This window comes from Cryptomeria japonica, chromosome 5 (assembly GCF_030272615.1).
Source record: "Cryptomeria japonica chromosome 5, Sugi_1.0, whole genome shotgun sequence".
NCBI classification, from domain to species: domain Eukaryota; kingdom Viridiplantae; phylum Streptophyta; class Pinopsida; order Cupressales; family Cupressaceae; genus Cryptomeria; species Cryptomeria japonica.
In genome coordinates, this window is record NC_081409.1 from 175,609,482 (window position 1) to 175,630,820 (window position 21,339).

The following is a 21,339-nucleotide window of genomic DNA, read 5'->3' on the forward strand; positions in this document are numbered from 1 at the left end:
ATATTGTGAGAAGTAAGAAACTGCCCAAGAATTGTCTCATAAATCCACTAAATGGCAATAATCAGAGAATATGGGCTGCTGATATCTCTGACCTTGTAGAAAAGCAAGCCTTGAAACGGAGTCAAAGGTCTTTTTCAAGTCAGCAAAACAGAAAAAGAATTTAGAAGACCTATGACAAGCCTCCTTAATAATAGCCAAAGTGAAAAAACGTGGTCAGTAGTCTATAAGTCCTTACTAAAGCTTGTCTATCCCTTTGCTTTGATATTATTCCTTTCCAAGTACCTTGACAGTTGCATCTCCAACATTGTGACATAAAGTTTGGTGAAAGTATGCCCAATCATAATGATCTTGCAGATGCTAGGGATAGAGAGATTTGAAGGAAAGTTTCCAAAATCGATATTGCTATTAGAATATACTTGTATTGAATTGAGAGCTGTTCCTTCCCAAAACACCAAGCAGTTCTCACCGCAAGACCGTCATTGAAAGAATGTAGGTTTTGATGCTTAAGATTTCCCTGAAATTTGGCCTGGAATATTTTTTCCAATTTTTCTAGAGGAAACTTATGTTGTTTGTCCACTCTCCTTAATAAAAGGTTTCTTTAAAGATTACCTACAATGTTATCAATTTAATGTGAAGAGGCAAAAAATTTAGGAGGAAGATAGGTGCCTTACAGAGGACAAGTTGATGAGCACACACATATACTAAGAGGGGGGATGAATCAATACAAGGCATTTTTTTCACTTTATTAAAACTTAACAACCATAACATCAACAATAACAACAAACACACAAGATTCACACAATGGAGAACACCAAAATTACATGGAAACCCTTTCAGAGAAAAAACATGGAGAAGGACTTCTTGGATCTATTGTCCAAATCCAGCCTCACAAAATGATAAAAAAATCTTACAACATTTGCAGGCACCAACCTGCTGGAAACATCAATCCCCACTTAATATTTTGCAGGCACCAACCTACTGGAAACACCAATCCCCACAGCTGAACACCAACTTAGCAAGGGACACCAATCTCTTCTAACAGGAGGCACCACCCTCTTTTTCTTTCTAAAAATTAGTTATTCAATGGCTTTGCTCCAACAATCTGCTCATTTGAATGATATCGACTTTTACTTCCTATTTTGCACTTCAATCTTCTTCACAAACATTTATTTGCATTATATATAAATCTACTCTGCTCTTCTCTACATTAATTTTTCTTCGCTCTCAGAAGATGGGACATTTCCGCACTTCACTACTTCTCAAGATTTTCTCTACAATATGTATATTCTATTCTATGTTCAAAGCATTATGCTCGCGCACACACTTTTTCACCAACTAACTTGCCAAAATACTTCTCCTTTATATACCCATTTTGGGCACTAAAAACAATGGAATAAATCCATAGGTTGGCCACCCTTTTAAAAAATACGACCATTACTATGTAAGCCAAACATATTATTCAATTTTTGCCTTTAAAAAATTCAAACTTTGCAAAGCTAGGTTGGCCCATTGAGGGTTGCCCATTCTTCATGCCAAAATCACAACCAACCTTCAACAACCAATTGCAAAGGCAAGGAAAGCAATTGAAACTTAGATAAAATTTTGCCTCGTCGACCTATTCGGGGTCAGGGTTCTCCTCTAACTCATACCAAAGGATGATGAACAAAGCAAACCACAAGGTCGACCATTGATGACTGATTGCCTTAAACCAAAAAATGTAGACTTAACCTTCTTCATCGAGGATTGGGGAACCCTCAGACTGCATTCCAAACTTGAAAAACTACAAAAATCAAGTACCAGGTCCAAACATTGATGAGGACAAATACATTTTGAGGGTCGGAGCACGACAATACATCATGCCAATTTCCAAAATGAAACTTTGAAACCTTTAAGCAAGAAGTTCAAATGGCAAAGTGTCATAACCCCTCTTTGGACATTGGATTATTGTGATTAAATAAATACGATAATTAAAACATTTATTAATTAACATTTAATAATATGGGAAAAACATCTCATTTATGAGACTTCACGATTTTTCCTCTAAAGTGAGAGGGTTGTTATAACCCCACATCCTGGTGATGTAATTAATACTAGTTTTTGTGATTCTTCATCATAATAATAATAAATTATCATTTATTATGTAATTAATTATTGATGTTAATAGTAGTATTAATCATTCATTAAAATAAAAATAAATTACTAATATAATCATAGAAACTAAATATAAATATATGAATATATAATTAAAGCAAGTTATGTTATCACAATATCATGTTGAATACGATTCTTGGACTAAGGAAAGAGGAAAAAAGGTGCGATTAAAGATTATGGAGGCAATCCGATCATTAGTAATTAGTTAAGGCTAAGATTGCTTGGTTAATTATTTGCAAAAGATGTGATGATAAAGGCATAACTCTTCATATCACACCCCCATCGGTGGGTATGTAAGGGAATGGGGATTAATATATTTGATACACAGTGGGGTGCTAAGACAGGGAATGAAGGTGGTGTATCCACCATTCTCCAAGGCCTTTTAAGAAGGATTAAGCAAGCATGAATAACATCCACCCATATCGCATGGGCACGAAGATCAAGATCAGACACAGAAGCATACTAAGACATATCCTCTCCTTCAATCATCGTATGGTCATATGGAAATAAGACTGGAAGAATGATCAGACATTATACTCAAATATATGATTGATCAAATGCATGGTCATAAGCACGGTATTCCAGAAAAGTGATCAGACACAAGTACTAGGAGCAGAACCGTAACTGTGTGCAAATACATTTATATAGGAATTCAATCGATTTCATAAGTATCCACAACATTGATAATGATATATCGGCTCAGTCCACCTGTATGCACAATGACACTCTAGTCATCACGGATAAGAGTGAAAAGTAATTTGGATTCTGAAATAGAACGCACAGGTAAGTTATGCTAAACTCTAACCAAATGAAATATTAATGGCACAAAAGGATGATATTGAATCAAACATAAGAAATAATAATCAGGCATATTATATCAAGAATATATATATACATTTCTCACCAATAACTTCATAAAATATATGGTATATTTTAACGTGTCATACTAAATTTATAACAGTAAGCATAGGGGATGTGCTTAATACATTTGCCTAATATTATAATGCCTCTATGCAGAATTTTATAGTAATCTTAATATAGAGTGCAATAAGTATGACACTCATATTAGATATTTAGTGGCAGACCAGATCTGACATGCGTCAGATCTGTCTGTTTTTACAGCCACCCTTAACATCCTTGTTCTCGGTGGTAAGCATAGGGGATGTGCTTAAGACATTTGCCTAATATTATAATGACTCTATGCAGAATTTTATAGTAATCTTAATATAGAGTGCAATAAGTATGACACTCATATTAGATATTTAGTGGCAGACCAGATCTGACGCATGTCAGATCTGTCTGTACAGCCACCCTTATACTAACAATTTATGTTTTAGGCAGTGGTGGTATTAGTGATTTATACAAAAAGGTAATTAGTAAATGTATTAATAATTGGTAATTAATAAATATATAAATGATTTATAATACAATATAATGTATTTATTGTTTACATATATATATGATGTAATAATACTATATGAATGATGTAATATTAATAAGTATGCTTAATATATGAAGCCCAATAATGTTCTTATGCAGAATTAATAGTAATGCTAATATGGACTGCAATATGTATGACAGTCATACTTAATTTCATATATCTATTCATAATACATAAGAAATATATATACTTATAGTCTAAATCATGTTATTACTGTCAGTATTTAGGAAGATGAGATTGAGATGTTCCCAAGAGGGGCAGTCTAAATCCAAGCAATAGGTTAAGTCCCAAGATAGAGTGGGGATCAGTGACCCATAAGCCTTGAGGGTATAGACCCAAAATAGGTAAGGGCGTGGATTTGTAAACTTTGAGGGAACCTATTATAGTTGGTCTCTAAGCGCTTTGGTAACATATGTAAACCCTTCTCTCTTAAAACTGAAGTAATAGCAAGGTTTGATATCTATATTAAGAACTATGAATAATGAAATTAATCAGCTAATGAGGAAAATAGACAAGCACTTGTTAATAACTTATTGAAGAAAATCTATCAATTTTAGTATATTTAAATAGATCAGGTAGGGGACATTACAAATTTTAGTATATTTTAGTATATTTAAATAGATCAGGTAGGGCATATTATATCAAGAATATATATATACATTTCTCACCAATAACTTCATAAAATATATGGTATATTAGGGGATGTGCTTAATACATTTGCCTAATATTATAATGCCTCTATGCAAAATTTTATAGTAATCTTAATATAGAGTGCAATAAGTATGACACTCATATTAGATATTTAGTGGCAGACCAGATCTGACATGCATCAGATCTGTCTGTTTTTATAGCCACCCTTAACATCCTTGTTCTCGGTGGTAAGCATAGGGGATGTGCTTAATACATTTGCCTAATATTATAATGCCTCTATGCAGAATTTTATAGTAATCTTAATATAGAGTGCAATAAGTATGACACTCATATTAGATATTTTGTGGCAGACCAGATCTGACGCATGTCAGATCTGTCTGTACAGCCACCCTTATACTAACAATTTATGTTTTAGGCAGTGGTGGTATTAGTGATTTATACAAAAAGGTAATTAGTAAATGTATTAATAATTGGTAATTAATAAATATATAAATGATTTATAATACAATATAATGTATTTATTGTTTACATATATATATATATGATGTAATAATACTATATGAATGATGTAATATTAATAAGTATGCTTATTATATGAAGCCCAATAATGTTCTTATGCAGAATTAACCAAAAAACGTAGACTTAACCTTCTTCATCGAGGATTGGGGAACCCTCATACTGCATTCCAAACTTGAAAAACTACAAAAATCAAGTACCAGGTCCAAACATTGATGAGGACAAAAACATTTTGAGGGTCGGAGCACGACAATACATCATGCCAATTTCCAAAATGAAACTTTGAAACCTTTAAGCAAGAAGTTCAGATGGCAAAGCCTGATTGCCTTAGCATATTTTGCAAAGAAAAATCACCTGGATCGAGGGTCGGGGGTTGACCCTTCACCCTATTGCATACCAAAAAATCAAGCTCACAAACAATACATGACAAGTCTGATCAATGATATGATCTTGAAGGGTATTTCAGGGGTCGGTCCTATTGTTTTTTAATCACACATCACCCCATCCCAAATGGGGACCCCCTACTTTTTTGGCCCTCATGGTCGTTTGGTTTTGTTTTTCGTGTTTTTTTGGGTGGCAGTCTTGTCAATCTCTTTGCTTTGCAAATGTTTGGGGGTCAAATTGGAAAAGTCTACTTTTTGTTTGAGTGAATTTGATGAAGTCTAGGGCCTGTTTTTAGGGGTTATTGTTTGGGTTTGGGAAAAACTGAACATATAACTAGAATCAGGACCCTTCAAGGAACCTCCCACTAAAATTTGAGCCAAAACGGAGCAACTTTCTAGTTCCTATTTTTAGGGATTTTACCGAGTTCCGAAATGTCATCATTTTGCCAAAAATCAAACTTCCTATTTTTAGTAAGTTTCTATTTATAGTATGTCATTCTCAAACATCCTGAAAGTATATATGGAATATAACTTAAAGTATAAGAACTTAAATGTTATATTCCATAAAATTATCCTGTCGAAGAGTTCAAAAAGTCAAGTTTCGCTCCTGACCCTTCATGAAGGTCCAAAGCGAAATTCGCTCCTAACCCTCTCAGGAGGTCCAAGGCGAATCTCACTCCTGACCCTTCCTGAGGGTCCAGAGCGAAATTCATTGTGGACATCATATGCCAACTCGCTTGAATTTGAAACCTTGTTCCTGGCCTTGAAAATGATCTTACCTTGCCCTGTGAAGTGGTTTGAAACTAAAAAGATCGAGCAATTTAGCCTAGATTGTAAATTTCGCTCCTGACCCTTGCTGAGGGTCCAGGGCGAAAATGTTGTTCGAGTTTATTTCTCGCTAATTTTGGCTAACTTGTTTTGTGCAGGGTTTCCCAAAGAGAAGATTGGACGTTACTGGATGCATTTGAAAGTTTGAAAGTTTGAAAATTGGTGAATTTTGGGCAACAAAGAGAAAATTGCTCCTGACCCTCTCTGAAGGCCCAGAGCGAAAATTTCAAAGGCACAATTTTCTTGCAAGGACAAAGCGATTTTATGATTGAAATGAATGAGGAAGGGTGTGTTTTGCTCGTTGAAGATAATTTGGAGGGCTAACAAAAGATGGATAAGCTTGAATTTGAAAAATTGCTCCTGACCCTCTCTGAGGGCCTAGGCCGAAAAACCTAATATCCAACCTTTTTCTCCAAAATTGAGCAAAGCTAAGCCTAGGCACAAGTTAGAAACGGTGTTTGAAATGCCTTGAAGTGGAATTGAGATGCTAAGAGTGCAAATTTTGATGACAATAGGGAAAATCGCTCTTGACCCTCTCCAAGGGTCCAGGGCGAAATTTCCAAGAGTTCTCACTTCCCTTGTATTTCGAGATGGTATTTTGTTTCCAAGACTCAAAAGGGAGTGAAGGATGATATTCTACGCCTTGAGGGTAATTTGAAGTTTGAGTGATCAAGAATTTGTGCAAAAAGACTCAAAATCGCTCCTGGCCCTCATTGAAGGCCCAGGGCGAGATTTGCAAAACCAACAACTTCCCTTCAAGATTGCGCTAAGGCAAGGTTGTGCTAATGTGGAGGGGTCTTCCAAAACGTGATGAACAAGGATTTACCTCCAAAACTTGATGATCCTAGCCTAAATTGCAAAAGTCGCTCCTGACCCTCACTGGAGGCCCAGAGCGAAAATCTTTGAAGCCCCTATTTTGCATTGCAAAAGCAAATCAAGCATGCATGGAACGAGTAAAGGAGATCATTGCTTACCCCACAAGGAAAATTGACAATTAAAAGATGAAGGATTAAGAGCAAAATTAAAAAATCGCTCCTAACCCTCTCTGAGGGTCCAGGCCGAAAAAGTCCTAATACCACTTTCCTCCTAGTGATCAAATGAAATCAAATTCAAGACTTCAGTTAAAAATGCCATTTAAATATCTAGATGAAGTTTTGGGCGAAAAAAAGGAGGTATGCAAGGTCTAGATTGAAAAGTTGCTCCTGACCCTCACCAAGGGTCCAAGGCGAAATTGGTGATATCCTTCATTTTTACATTGTTTGAGCGTTGATATTCTTAAAATTCACCAAATTTGCTCACTTTGAAGCCTTCGGAAGATTAAATCAAATTCACATTAAATTAAAGGCATTTCAATTTAATAAATTAATTTTGTACCTTGAAATAATCAAAATAAACATCTTAGAGGTATTAAAATTAATTTAAATAATTAAAAGATTAAAGGTTGAGCGCACAAGGCATTATTTTGTCTTTATTTATCAAGTCGGCCTTCTTCTTGGTGGTTTTTTATTTTATTTTAAGGCTTAATTGCTAGGTCGGCCTCAACAAGAATCAAGGTAAGCGCTCTATATAATGGGAGAGGTTCTTTAGCAAATTCAAATCATTCTTGCATTATCTCTCATGCGAAACTTGAAGAGCATATTTTGAGGAGCGAAATCCAGAAGATTGAAGGTGAAATTAAGCAAGTTTGAAGGTGAATTTCCAGATTTTGGAGAAGCTAGTGGAAGGTGAAGCTCTTTTGAAGGCTAAAGGAGCCGTACTTCATCCAAGGGAGGACTATAAATCTTGCCCAACAAAATCCGGTCTTCTTCCTTCATTTTTTCAAGGTTTTGTAGTTAAGTACTCAAGGGAAGGTATGAAGAATTACTTTTTTGAAGATCTCATTCAAGACTTATTGTGATCCCAGTGCAATTTTGTAAAATCTAAGTCTTGAAAATCCAATTTCCATTCATGATTAATTTGAAAATGTATAATTCTTGATTTATCATGACTTTTTCAAATTAATATCTTAAGTCTTACCTTTGAAAGGTCTTAAATTTCATGCTTTAAGGTTTGATGCTCAAAAGACTGACTTTAATATTTTGTGTAGGCATCAAATGGAGATCCCGGAGTTGGAAAATCAAGCAAGGATAAGGGTGATCTCCTCCAGTCAAGCATCGACAAGGACGGCCTTCTTCGGTCAAGCATCATGAGGAATAACCTCCTCCAATCCAGCATTCCAAGGCGAGGTACATCATCATCCTGCACATCAAAGACAAAATAAGTCAGAGCAAGGGTTCGTTGAAGGAGCAGACAGTTTCAGGAGAGTTAATTAAAGCTAGCTTCTTAGCAACATCAAGTTGAATATCTACCAAATTACAAGTGTCAGACGAGGTGGCATCCTAGTCATCACTTCTCTAGTCGGTGTGGTCCACCTCAACATGACCAGATTCAATGTACCTAACTCATTGGAGGTGGCACAAACTTCGATGTACCTACCCCAGCTATCTATTGGTCGAATTTTCCAGAGAAGACATGTGCCCTTAAAGTGTAATTTTATCATTGGTCGAGCATTAAATGTTATGTAATGGTTGTAACAAACCCTAATTAGGGTTTTCATTATTGAATCTTGGCCATTGATCTCAGATTGATCTTAGCCATCGAATTGTATGGTGGGCACTATATAAGCCCTGACTCTTCATTTGCAAAGGTGAATAGAATAGAGTTAGTGAATAGAGAGTACTTAGAAGGTGATTAGTCAGTTAATAGTATAGCAATTAGAGTAGAGTAGAGAGGAGAAGGCAAAGATTGTTGCCAAGATGTTGTTGTAAAAGACTTGTAAAACTTCATTGAAGAAATGGTGAAATTTATGGGTCGATTCGACAATTTGCATGGTCTCTATACTTCTCATATTTGATTTCATGTTATTATATGAGTGGAAGCAATGTGCTTGATTGATGGTGAAATTCGTATATCCATACTACTAGCAGTTTGTTGATTGCAGACTTGCCTTGTGTAGTCAACTGGAATCATTCAGCTTAAGCTTAACTTCAATTGTCGCTTCTTCATTGATATGCATCAGCCTGATGGTGTCTATGCCTGCAGTGATGATTTGAACATCATAAAGCTTTCCTTTGAAGATCGCACTAACCTTGTGGAGATGGTCCTGGGATGTCAAAACAAGACTTAGTTAGAATTTCATCAAAGATCATTCATTGCTCTTACATTCTTAGTGTTAGGATTAGATCCTTTCCTCGCCCTCGTCTTTTTTCCTTTTTTCCAAATCTAAGGCAGTAAAATCCTGTGTTCCAGCAATATTCAAAGCAAATCAGAAGTTTAGTCATCAAGTGTAAGTCCCCTTGTGATTCCAGCAAATCACATCATACCACAGAGAGCTTATCCACACGTAGAGATCCTACATACAAGAACCTTGAAGTCATCCCGATTGATCCTTTTCGCGATATCTTTAGCATTCGGAGACTTTACTCAAGAGAGGATAAGGTACCCTTGGGTATTTTATTCTGTGTTTGATAGTGTACAAAATACACGTCAACACTTCCCTTAGTCAAAATTGCGCCCTAGCACTGTGGAGGGCGCCAAATTGGGGGGTGCAAGGAATTCATGGAGATGTTGAAATTCCCCACCAATTGCAAAATGCCACCTAGGAATGATGGAAGGCACCAAAATGGAGTAGTTAGGGAAGAATGAAAAAAAATGTGAATTCCAAGACTAAGGCAAAAATCCACCCAAAGAGTTGGAAGGGCGCCAAAATGTAGTATGCATGGAAGGATAAAAAAATTATGAATTCCTTGACCTAAGGGAAAATCCGCCCTACTCCCCAGGAAGGCGCCAAATTGGAAGGGTCAAGGAAGGATAGACCAAATCATGAATTCCTCCTCCATGAAGAATTTTCGCCCTAAGACAAGGAAGGGCGCTATAATGAGGTATGCAGGGAGAGATGAAGAAGTGCATGAATCCTTCACCAATGCAAAACCCCACCCAACACTCAGGTAGAGCGCTAAAATGAATGATGCATGGAAAAGACTAAAAATTTATTCCTCCTTGAACAAGTGAGAATTCCGCCCTAGGCCAAAGGAGGGCACTAAAATTAAGGTACCATGGAATTCACAAAAAACATCAAAATTCCTCCTTCCTTGGAAGGGCGCCAAAGGAGATATCCATGGAAAAGGTTGAAAGACTCAAAATTCCTTCACAAGTGAAGAATTGTGCCCTGACCAAGGAAAGAATGATTGAAATAGCTAAGTCAAGGTGAATCAAGGAAATGATGAAATTCCAAGACATAGGGAATTCCATGCTTAAGCTTGAAAACTTGAAAAATTGTCTAAGGCATGAAAATCCAAGGGGCAAGGAGGAATGAAAAGCAAAAATTTGTTTACCTTCTCGGGTGAATAACTTAAAACATAAAGCACGTTATGCAGAATGATAACGCCATAGATCTCAGACAAGTATATGAGATATTATTCCATTCCTAATTGTTGTCCCTTTACAAGTTACATTCCGAAGTATATAAAGATGCCAAGGGGGTGCGAGCGCCAACCGTCGCACCGCAACTGCCACCCCTCGGCTGCCAACTAACCAACACAATTACAACTTAATTAACTAGTTTTATTTCCGTGTACAATATTGCCGCCAACATTATCCCCCCCAAAAGAAAAGAAGTCATCTCCGGACGACTTAATACAAAATAGAGATGACATTAAACAAAATTGCTGACGCCAGTCGAGCTCGGAACTTATACACCTGTTGCGTCCTCGCTTAAAAACCCTTTTCTGCTACCATCCTATGCTCAAGTGCGGATTTCACCATTAGTGCTTCCTTTGACATCACAATCCTCCTGTGCCTAAACCAAACTTGTCTGCAAAACACGCTTTTCAGTCTCAACCTCCACCAACTACTACTCAAATGATACTATCTCCCTAGCCAATTTATCCTCGATAGCCACCCGCGTTGCCCTCTCGGCATCCAACTCCTAGGTACGCTGAGCTAAGTCTCACGCTACTCCTGCCTCCAACCTGGTGGTCAGCTCCTCCCGAGCCCTCTGTGCATCCACCAAGGCAACCGCACGTCCAGCCGAGACATACTCCAAGTTCCTCAAAGCGTACCATTCCTGCCTGGAGGTGGCCACAACCCGCTGGTACAAAGGCTAGGAGACACCTCAAATCCTCCATCACACTCCCCAAAGGCGAATAACTGAACTGAATAACTCCCTTGTGTCATACAACTGCGCGGACCTGCAATGCCTTCACTCCGCAATGCTTAGCTGCAGGCTTCCTTCTCACAGTACGGACAACCACAACGCTTACCGTGACATCTCTAATGCCCTTCGCCCAACTCCAACAAGTGTACTGTAGCTCAAAAATAAACTGGGGTCTGGGGGCAGTTCCCCCAACGAGGTCTGGGACAATGCCCCAGTGGGGTCTGGGGCAGCACCCCAGGTGCGCTCCCTGTCGTAGTACAAGGCAGGGTCGAGAGGCAGCGCCCCCACCGCCAACACCAATTTACAACCCTCAGAACCACACGAAAGTCCATGGCGCGCATCATTTCTGTGATATTTTAAGATGTCAAAACCCTTCTTCTCCACTCTAATATTTTCAGCGTCCTGGCTCCAGATGTCATCGATTGATTTTTCAATCTGGTCGTCGTCGTCGGTTTTTTTTTTTTTGTTTCCTTTGTAATGTCCCCGATGGCACCCCAGCCATACAACCTCCCCGTACGGTCAACAACATCACTGATACCTCCAATCGTATGACCACCTTCCCGTGCAGTCAACACCCCTCCACCATACGGTTGTGTTTGTTTGTGCGGTGCTGCGTTTATGGCTGCGTTGCTGTGCGCGTCTCTCCTTTTTTTCGCTTCGTCCGTTTTTTTGTTTGGCGTGGGCTGCGTGTCTTTCTTCATGCGGGGTTTTTATTTCTTCTCCTTTGCGTGTGCGGACTTATGCGAGGCTTTTATGTGTGCAGATGTCCACCGCACGGTGACAATCCCCGCATTTTTTTTCTTTTTCTTTTTATACGTCGTACGGTACGGTTGTCGTACGGACAATACTTTCTTTTTTTTTCCTAATTTAGTTGTCTAGAGAGTCTTCGGCTCGGGTCCCCTGTCTCTGGGATCGCCCTTCATCCTTCTCGGTTTTCCTCGCCCAAGAATCTCCCGTGTAGGTCCCGTGCCTCTCGAGTCCCCTTCCATCCTCTCAGGTCCCCCTCCGGCCTCTCAAGTGTCCTTCTGGCCTCTCGGGTCCCTTGCGCGCTTCGCGTGGTAGGGTTTCAATTTGGATCTGTTGGTGGCAAGTCTATTTTCAATGGCCATCCGAAGACCTAGAACCACAAATTCTACAAGGACCACGGTCTCCTTCCCGTACATAAGAAGAAGAAGAATAATAAAGATTTTGAAAGTTGCGGCCTTCCACACTGTTGTGACGTTTTCACACATCGCCCCATTGCAAATGGGGACCCTTGCTTTTTTTGCTTTTTAGGGTTTGTTCTTTGGTTTTTTTTAGGGTTTTGTTAGTTAGCCTTTGCATTTTGAGTGTCGCCCAGGAGATCAATAGGGTAGCAAGTCCGGCTTGAGTGAGGTCCTGATCCTGAAATTTGGCTAAGTCTGGAATGTCCTGATCCTGAAATTTGACTAAGTCTGGAACCTGAAAAACCTCAAAAAACTAGATTTTGCAATATAACTCCTGGAGGTCTGAAACCACTCTCAAACATCCTGAAAGTATATATGGAATATAACTTTCTTATACTTAAATGTTATATTCAATTAAAATTATCCTGATAGAGAGTTCGAAAAGTCAAATTTCGCTCCTGTCCTTCACTAAGGATCCAGAGCGAATTTCGCTCCTGTCCCTCTCAGGAGGACCAAGGCGAAGCGCTCCTGTCCCTCACCAAGGGTCCAGAGCGAAAAAGCTTAATGGAGTCATTCCTGACCTCGTTTGGACAAATTGAGACATCAAAGGCATGATGGAGGACAAAATGAACGTGATAGAGCATCCAAACTTGATCAAAAACAATGAAATGATGAAGTTTTTGCCTAGAAGGTCAAATTCGCTCCTGTCCCTCACTGAAGGACCAGAGCGATTTTCTTTATATGCACAATTTTAGACCTTTTTTTTGGACATTAACTTTTATTCATAGCATGAGGCAGGATGATATCTTCCCTAGCAAAGACATTTCATGGTGAAAAGTGAAGCATTTGGGCCTGGAGGGCAAAAATCGCTCCTGTCCCTCACTGAAGGACCGGAGCTTGAAATCCAAAATTTCCTTGTCCTTGAAAGATTTGAACGATTTGACGACTTGAGGAGAACCAAGGAAGTGCTTTTTACCAGTTGAATATAATTTGAAGGCACAAACATGAGGAAAAATAGACCAAAATGCAAAATCGCTCCTGTCCCTTAGTCAGGGACCAGGGCGAAATCCATTGTAGCTCCCGTCCCTCTCCCAGGGACCAGAGCGAAATTCTTCATAAGGTAAAATTCAGGCAAAAGCAAGCAAGTTTTAAGTTTGAAGGCAAGAAAGGAGGGTGAAACTAGACCGTTGAAGATAAATTTGGAAGTTGGCAAAGTGTAGTTGAGCTTGAAAGTACAAATTCGCTCCTGTCCCTCAGGCAGGGACCAGAGTGAAATCTTCATGAAAGCTTAGATTTTGAATGTTGATCATGTTTCAAGTGTCCAAAGGGGACCAAGGGACTTCATTTTACACGATGAAAGCAATGGCAAGTTGATGAAAGCAAGCATGAGCCCAGGACATTGAAGTTCGCTCCTGTCCCTCAGTCAGGGACCAGGGCGATATCCACCATATTTGCCAATTCATTCAAAATTCATGCCAAGTCAAGATTGTACATGGTTGCACAGGGTCTAAGGCGTCTTAAGATGATGATATGCAAAGGTTTCAAACGTCAAAAGACTATCAATTTGAACAAGGAAGCTATATCGCTCCTGTCCCTCATCAAGGGACCAGGGCGATTTTCATTAAATCATTCGTTTTCCTTCAAGATCACGTCAAAGTCAAGGTTCGCAAGATCAAGGATATCATTTGCAAGGTGATGAACAAGGAGTAAAGCTTGAGAGATAGCAAATGTTGGCCAGAGCATGAAGTTCGCTCCTGTCCCTCACCAAGGGACCAGGGCGATATCCACCTTAGAGGGCATTCATCCACCAAATCAAGACGATCAAGCTCGAGTTTTTTGGCAAACATGCCAGTCTCAACGTGAGGATGGAGGTTTTGAACATAAAAGGCAAGAGAATCAAGACTAAACATCAAATTCGCTCCTGTCCCTTAGTCAGGGACCAGAGCAATAGGTTTGTGTCCTTACCTCTTCCAAATTTGGCGCTAAAACATTCTTTAGATTTTATTAAATGCTAGGAAAAAATTGATAAATTTGAAATCCAATTAAAGTTAGCATTTAACATTAGCGCATGGGTCTTTATTAATTAATTTTTGCCTTTTAAAAATCGAGTTTATTTAAAATTATAGGCATTAAATTAATTAATTATAAATAAAATGGGGCGCTTGATTTAAAATTTGTTTCATTTTACAAAGGTCGGCCTTTAAGTTTATTTTAAATTTGCCTTATTCACCAAAGTTGGCCTAGGGTCAATGTGAAGGTGAGCACCTATAAAGGGAGGTGTTTATTTCATTTTCAAATCATCATTTTATCCTCTTTCATATGCGATTTTGAAGAAGACAAGGTGCGAAATTATCATCAAAGAGGAGTGCGTGTTTGTTTCAAGTAAGGCAAATTTGTTATCTTCAAGACATTGAAGACTCCTCCCCCAAGGTGGCGAATTGCTAAAGTGGACATTCATTTGGAGAGAGATCACGTTGAAGCCATCAAATTTTGATTTGTGCCTAGGCGAATTCCTTTGTTTTGCATTTTAGAGTTAAACTCTCAAGTAAGGTATGACAAGATCCCTTGTTTTAATTTCGAATTTTGATCGTCATAGCCTTAAATTTTGAAATTTTGAATTCTAATAGCTCAATCGTCGTTTAGGAAATGATAATTCAAGGACTTATTATGAAGTTTCCTAAATTTAATCTCTAATCTAGTTATTCATTGCAAAATCATGTTGCTAATTTTGAAATGTTGTGTAGGCATCAAATGGAGATCTCATCAAGGAAAATCAAGCCGGATCAAGGACGGTCTTCACCGGGACGATCAAGCCAGGACAGGGGCGACCTCTTTCAATCCAGCGTTCCAAGGCGAGGTACATCATCATCCTACACATCAAGGACACATGGAGTTAGGACAAGGGCTCGTTGAAGAAGCAAATAATTTTAGAAGAGTTAATTAAAGATAACTTCTCAACGCTACCAAATTGAGTATCAATCAAGTGTCAGACGAGGTGGCATCCTAGTCATCACGTCTCCAATCAGTGAGGTCCACCTCAGCATGTCCAGATTCAATGTACTTAACTCATGGAAGGTGGCACAAACTCCGATGTACCTACCCCGGCTATCCATTGGTCGATTTTTCTAGAGGCACATGTGTCCAAGCAATACAATTTTATCATTGGTCAAGCATTAAATGCTATGTAATGGTTGTAACAAACCCTAATTAGGGTTTTCATTGTAAAATCTTGGCCATTGATCTCGAATTGATCTAAGCCATCGAATTGTATTGTGGGCACTATATAAGCCCTGGCATTTCATTTGTAAAGGCTAATGAGCAGTTAGAGAGAGTTGTAAATAATAGAAAGTAGTTAGTAGATAGAGAGTAGTTAGAAATTGATAGAATAGTAATTAGAGTAGAATAGGAGGACAAGGCAAGAAATTGTTGCCATTGATTGTAAACAAACTCCATTTTCATTGAAGTAATGGTGAAGTGTGTCGTTTCTTGCAATTTGCATGGTTTCTTGTTGAGTCTTCAATCCTAGATGGTAGATGATTAGATGAATGGAGGAAATGCGATTGATTAATGGTGGAATTCGTATATCCATACTACTAGCAGTTTGTTGATTGCAGACTTGCCTTGTGTAGTCAACTGGAATCATTCAGCTTAAGCTCAATTTCAATTTGTCGCTTCTTCATTGATATGCATCAACTTGATGGTGTCTATGCCTGCGGTGATGATTTGAACATCATAAAGCTTCCCTTAGAAGATCGCACTAGCCTTGTGGAGATGGTCCATTGATGTCAAAACAAGACCTAGTTAGAGTTTCATCAAAAATCAAATCATTGCTCCTACATTCTTAGTATTAGGATTAGATCTTCTCTTCGCCCTCATCCTTTTTCCATTTTTTCAAATCTAAGCCAATAAGAGCCTGTGTTCCAGCAAAGCAGATCGGAAGTTCAATCATCAGATGTAAGTCCCCTTGTGATTCCAGCAAATCACATCATACCACTGGAGTTTATCCACACGTAGAGACCCTACTAACCAGAACATTGGAGTCATCCTAACTGATCCTTCATGCGAATCTTCAGCAGTTAGAGACTTTATTCAAGAGAGGATAAGATGCCTTTAGGTATTTTATTCTGTGTATGATTGTGTACAAAATACACGTCAACACACACAGGGTTCCAATCGTTGCCAACACAATTGAGCTTTGGATTATCTACGTCACCGAGGTTTGGGGCATCCCCCTTCCAATATTCTATGTATTCTGGCAGGTACACCTCCTCTGTTACTTGCTCTGGTTCCTCTACTTCGAGCCTGTAGCTCTGGAACATTTCATAATCCTCCATCTGCCAGTGGAAGAGCCCGTTCAATGACCCCGTCTCATCCTCGGAGCACTCTCCTAGTTTGAGAATCCCTTCATCGTTGGGCTCCTTGCAGCCTCGTCCTTCGTTCCTCAGGTTGCTTTCTCCTTCACCCTCCGATTCCAAAGATGATGCCAGTTCCTCACTAACTAACTGTGTCCCAAGGTCTATGATAAACTTCCTTCCTCCATTCTCCGTAGACAGAGTGTTCTTCTTCCAGTTGTGGGTGGCCTTGGCTGCCACCAGCCACCCTCTCCCTAAGATTGCATCATACCCTTTTTTCTTTAGTAGGATTACCACAACGTCCAATATGAAGGGTTGTGTCCCGATGGTAACTTGTTGGCCCATCAATGTCCCGATGGGTTTGATTCCATGTTGATCTGCTCTGAGTAGATTGAATGTAGATGGCCACAGTGTCGGCTTCCCCAGCTTCCACCAGGTTTCTTCTGGAAGAACATTCACTCCTGATCCACCATCGACAATGGTATCGGTTAGAATGGTGCCAAGGATACCCATCTCCACAATGGTTGGGTTCCTTCCAGTGTTAACTGCCAGCAGCATGGGGTCTATTGCAGACCCCCCAGGAACATCTATGCGGTGGTTGGTATTAGTGCATGGTTGGGAGAGATTATTCGGCAACGCCGTTCATAATTGAGGCATCATCTGGAGGAGGTCGTGTACCTTCACAGGCACCTCCAGTTTTAATTTTAAAATTTGATTTAGTATAGCATCCTCCGCCTTCGGTCGGCTGGAAGTACTCGCCGTACCCTTCGCCTTCGCCCTTTCTCATATCTCTTTCTCAATTTCTTCTCGTGCTTCCTATGCCCTTCGCTTCTCCATCTCCGAGTCTGCGCACATTGCATGTTTGGCTTGGGCGTGGGTTACGGCCAACACTTCTCTTCTTTGGTTTCCTCGACATTGAGCAAGTTGACGCCGGACTTCGGGCAGGTGGCGTCTTCGTGGTCTCCCGGTCCGCACCATTTGCACAAATATTGTGTGGCCTCTCCCTTCGGGCAGTCTCGAGCGAAGTGTCCCCATTGGCTACACGCTTTGCATTGTACCATCGGTCGACCTTTGGAGTCGTATTGGATCTGGCTCCTTGTGTTGTTATTGTTGTTTCGTCCTCCCCACCGGTTATCTCGGTAGCCTCCCGAGGTTGCATTGTTGTTCGCTTGTTGGCCCGTACCTGCTGGTGCGGACGTTGTGGCCTACTCCATGAACAACACCTGGTTCATTTGGGTATTCTGGGTTTTCATGTTGTATGGGCACTCCTTGGTGGAGTGTCCCATCACTTGGCAAATCTCGCAGAATGCCTTCTTCGGGCAAATACCCTTTGTGTGCCCCTCCTCTTTGCACTCAGTGCACCATATGTCCCCTTCGGTCCGACCGGTGCTTCTCATTGTTTTGAATTCCCTCCTCATTCGCTCCATGTCTTTCTGGAGCGCTTGCACCCGTTTGCCAGCCTCGTTGTCGCTGTTGCTTTCCTGTGACAAGTCATCCTCCTCGGACGAGCTATCCTTCTTCTTTTTCTTCGATGTCTTGGTCTCGCTCTCGAGATCCATCACTCTATTGTATGCGTCTTCGTACGATGTAGTGGAACGATTTTCATCTTCTTTCGAAGGGAATGCTTTAGTCCCTCCACGAACCATCCCTTTTTCAACCCATTTGCTGGTTGACTCTCCATTTTTCCCAACAGTTCCTTCAACCGTTGACTATAGGCTCGGACAATCTCGTTCTTGTTCTGCTTCGTTCCATAGATCTCAGCAACTATTTCATTGTCATCTCTCAAGAGGCGGAACTCTATCACAAACTCCTTCAGGTCGGGCCATGTGCCGACTTTGGCCTTGTCCATAACTGAGTACCAGTCTATGGCCACTCCTCTCAAGGTTGCTGGGAATTGTGTTACCCATTCGTCTTGGTCGGTAACACCGTTCGCTGACCATATGGTTTCGCACGTTCGACAATGGCGGACGGGATCTTCCTTCCCGTCACCATTGAACTTCGACAGTTTCTATTTACTCCCCATCGATGGGGGTGGTTGTGGTTGTGGCTGTGTCTGGCCCCTGCGCCGCTCCCTCTGATGCCGATGGTGTGTCCTGCGTGGGTGACTGGAGGTACGGTGTTTTGCTTGCCGAGTGTGGCACCTACCGTACGGTTATCCTCCCCTTCGTTGTCACCCGCGCCCACTCCTAGCTCCCTTTGGTGATCCTCACTTTGTGGTGTAAGGGATAAGTTTCTGAACCAATCCCGGGTCTCTTCGACTAGATCTCTCCGTTACCTTGTTTCTTCTAGAAACTCTTTGTGGCTTCTCAGTTCTCATCCTACGGTGGTCTGGCGACGCATAGAAATTCCCCTCGGCTTCTGCACCCTCCGTGACACCTCCTTGGTTCCCCTCGGGCCACCCTTCGACAGGTCGTCCTTCGGCAAGTTACCTCAGCCTCCGTCTACGTTCTACTTGTTGCTCCAAAATCAAGGCCCTCTGCGCAGCCTCCCACTTGTCTGTTTCTGCTTTTTTATTTCTATCTTTATTTAATATATTGGGCATAAATCACTTCCATACATAGCAAGCACACGCCATGTACACACAAAAAAAAACTTTTATTATTTTTCCTTTCGGCCACAATTTATCTCAACATTGTGTCCGGATTATTACAGGGTTCAATTTCCCCTTCGCCTCTTGCCATCACGCTCTGCGACCCACAATGATTGTTCCATTTGCGCGTCGTCGGCCTTTGGGTTAATCTCACCGACGGGTAGGCCCATCGTGTCCGTGCGCCATCCACGTCTTCCGTTCCCGAGTACGTCTAGGCAACGGTGCCAAATGTTTACCCTCTCGGGTGAATAACTTAAAACATAAAGCACGTAATGTAGAATGATAACGCCATAGATATCAGACAAGTATATGAGATATTATTCCATTCCTAATTGTTGTCCCTTTACAAGTTACATTCCGAAGTATATAAAGATGCTGCGGGGGTGCGAGCGCCAACCGTCGCACCACAACTGCCACCCCTCGGCTGCCAACTAACCAACACAATTACAACTTAATTAACTAGTTTTATTTCCGTGTACAATATTGCCACCAACAAAATCCCCTCGGGAAAATTTTTTATATTTCCATTTTTAGACACCAAATCTTATCAGAATCTGGAAATTTTTATAGATTTGGAATCGTGAGAGATTTCTCTCTCTAATGGACCCGACTCCTAAATTTTAGGGAGATCCCTAAAAAATAGAGTATGATTTGAAGAAACCTATATAAGTGTGGAGAAGCATTTCATTTCTCACGTGCAAGATTTAGGAAAGAAGAATTGGAAAAGTGAGAAGGGTCATACTTGGTCGATTTTTTCATCATTTTCAAGGTGCTTTTCAAGATGGCAGAATCAAGCCAGACGACTACCATCACCAGGGAAGCGCTGATCAAGGTGGAGATGAAAGGCTTCCTTCCTAGTTCCCAGATGAATTCCAGGCAGAAGGAAATCAGTGATACAAATTTGGGCACATTCAACCTGGCTGCCTTCAAGATCAAAATGTTCTGAACAGCAGGATATAATCCATCACCAACGGCTGTCAAGTTTGTCAAGAGTGGAATTGTTGCGGCAGCTGGTTTTCCGCTTGCTATTCAGTGTCCAGATTTGATTCTGGAATGTGCAAAGCATTACAATCTAGAGGGAAAACAATTTCAACGTCAGATGGCAGACTGTTGGCGACATTGACTTCGGAGTCAATTGGTGAAGCTTTCGGAATTCCTTCGCACCATTCCATGACATACAGGACTATTAGCGGAGCTCAAGCAGTGTATGATGCGGGTCCTGCCTGGTGTGCTGACATGATCAACAAACAATGGCTGCTGAAGACTAGGCCACATATTTCCAAAGCGCCAAAGACTCTCACTATCTTTGAGTTCAAACAGGAGTATGTGGATTTGATAAAGATGCTGAGCAGGATAATGGGATGTTCACATACTGTGAATTTTGAAACATGGATGTTCTTCTACATCGGCGAGATCATGAATGCAAATGGGCTAGTTGATTGGGCCAGATTGATTAGTCATTACTTGCACGGACAGCTGAGGAACTTGAAAAAAAGAAAGTCTCAATCCTTCTTCATGAGCTCCAACGTAATTTATATGCTTGCATGAAGGGGAGGATTTGATGGTCTACCAGCAAGTGGAATCATGGGTTGCGGACCAACACAGCTGCAAGTGCATGAGTGTTATCCTCAGCTGCATCTTCACAATGTTAGTTCTTACAAGCTGGTGAACGATACCTTCACTATGTACCCGACACGGCTTATGCAGAAACAATTGCACATAAGGGTGTCACCATAAGCAAGGGCCCTGGTTCAGGAGTATGGAGCCACGTTCTTACAATTTCCAAAATTCACCTACATCAGGACGCAGGGATTCTCATTCCAGTCATACAAATTGCCAAGGTATCCATCCGACAAATTCATACTGCTGGAACTCATGAGGAAGTTGACAGCCTATGATCAACTATAGAAGAAGAAGAAGAAGAAGAAGTCTATTGAATTCCCAGTTGTCCTAGGTGATTTCATAGAAATGTGCCCAGGTTTGGAAGCAGTTGAGAGTGCAACGGAGGAGTTAGCATTCTATCGCCTGCCATTTTAGACATCCAGAGCTCAGTATGATCCTTACCACCAAATCAGAAAGGTTGCTAGT

At 40.6% G+C, this 21,339-nt stretch overlaps 1 protein-coding gene across 1 annotated transcript in view; it reads right to left on the minus strand.

The window, feature by feature from the left end:
• Window positions 1-21,339, minus strand: part of LOC131043418 (peptide methionine sulfoxide reductase B5) — a 56,338-nt gene that overhangs the window by 18,344 nt on the left and 16,655 nt on the right. The gene's annotated exons all lie outside the window — the stretch shown is intronic.